Below are 2025 nucleotides of genomic sequence, written 5' to 3'. Positions count from 1 at the left end.
GTGGCGCGGCGGAAAGGGGCTTAGCACGGATTGGCGGTCCAGATCGAGAACGGCGGCGGATGCTTGAAGCTTTGAGTTGATGTCCGCGATCTAAATCGCAAAAGAATCTGATCCTTCTTCTACACCTTCGTCTGAATTTCGTCTTAATTCTAGTTTAGGAATATTAGATTCGGATTGATTAGTATTTTGATTCGATTGTGATGTGTAATCAAATCTTCTCCAATATAGAAATTGTTTCAGCTTAATACGAAATATTACATTTTATTTTCTTCCTCTTTTGTTATGATTTGATTATATTTTGTTTAAGATTGGATTCGATTTTATCTTGCTACGAAATTCGTTTTTGATCGAATCTGAAGATTTAGTTTGCAGATTGAGATTTGCCGGGATTTGGGCTTGTTAGGATTTTAGGGTTTGTGCGGTTTGAAGGGATGGTGGCTGCTGAACTTGCGATGAAGATGAACAGTGGGTCAAACCCTAGTTGACCCACTCAAAACTCTTAATTAATTATTATTTTATTTCTCTTTTAATGAATAAAAAATATCAATCTAAAACAATCCTAATAATACTTAATAAAATATAATTTGTGCTGACTGATTAATTAAGTAATATGTCCAACTATAGTCAGTAATTTGGTTTTCTTACAAAAGAAAATGAACGAAATTTGCTGTTACCATTTTTTCCAAAAAAACATATATATGCACATGTGTATAAAAAGAGTAACTATATTAAATATATACTAATTATTTGAAAAATAACATGTAAATTGATAATTAATAAATAATAATAATAAGAACAAAATGCAATGAGTGGATAGTAAACAAAACTACATAATAATATTTATTTTCTAGTATATTTCTAAAATGCATAAATAAAATAAAATTAAGTGGGCCAAATACTGGGTCCAATTACATACTAATTGCACCCTAATTCTATTTATAAGAGAATGGGCTTATCGATCAAAAAATGTTAAGCCCGATAGATACCCTTATTTTCAAACAGGCCATTCATAAGTTAGTTTAAAGATAAGATCAACATGATAAATATCTAAACGATATGGTAAATTTTGGGGTATGACAGCTGCCCCTATTTAATTACCTTGGATCGAATGGCGTGAGAATCCGCAGGTCTCACGTTTTTTCGGATCGAAGAGTAATTAAATAATGGAGGACCCCTAAATTTACCTTATACTTGAATGTGAAAGAAGGATTATCCTGCTAAAGCCGGAGACTTACATAGCGAGGACTTGCAGTTTGTCGTGTGAAAATGGTTCACTTGCTATAGTGATAGCAAGATTACCTGTGTAAAAATATTCGCTTGCTATAGTACTAGTAAACTTATCTGTGCAAGTTCTTTGACATATCTGCTGAATTTAGAAATGTGAGAACCAGTAACCTGGCGTTGTACATGCTGCATGTACAAAGTTATGTTGTATGATTGTAAATGAATTGTATGTTTACACATGTAAATGTTGCGTGTATGCGAATGAGTATGTATGCATGCTTATGTATAATGCTTATTTATGAGTACAATGAACAACAAGGTTGTTATCATCGGTAAGGTTACCGAGATACATCAATCAGGTGATTGGGATGAGTACTCAGTAAGGTCATTAGCGACGGTAAGGTTACCGGAAAACATCAATCAGGTGATTGGAAAGAACATCTCAGTAAGGTTACTGGCATCGGTAAGGTTACCGGGAAACATCAATCAGGTGATTGGAAAGAATATCTCAGTAAGGTTACTGGCATCGGTAAGGTTACTGGGAAACATCAATCAGGTGATTGGAAAGAATATCTCAGTAAGGTTACTGGCATCGGTAAGGTTACCGGGAAACAGCAATCAGGTGATTGGAAAGAATATCTCAGTAAGGTTACTGGCATCGGTAAGGTTACCGGAAAACATCAATCAGGTGATTGGAATAAAACAAACAGTAAAATTACTAACGACGGTATGGTTACCGAAACTCCAAATCGTTTGGTTTTGGTATTGATTTCTTTGGAAAAAAAATTGGTATTTTGAGGG

The 2025-nt window shown here is 34.3% G+C and overlaps 1 pseudogene; it reads left to right on the top strand.

Annotated features, from left to right (window-relative positions):
• The first annotated feature begins 1485 nt into the window (after nucleotides 1-1485).
• The window catches only part of LOC131659221 (pectinesterase QRT1-like), a 3688-nt pseudogene continuing 3148 nt past the window's right edge, over nucleotides 1486-2025 (top strand).

The sequence above is a fragment of the Vicia villosa genome, linkage group LG3, assembly GCF_029867415.1.
Source record: "Vicia villosa cultivar HV-30 ecotype Madison, WI linkage group LG3, Vvil1.0, whole genome shotgun sequence".
Classification (NCBI taxonomy): domain Eukaryota; kingdom Viridiplantae; phylum Streptophyta; class Magnoliopsida; order Fabales; family Fabaceae; genus Vicia; species Vicia villosa.
This window is presented reverse-complemented; position numbering and strand designations above follow the sequence as displayed.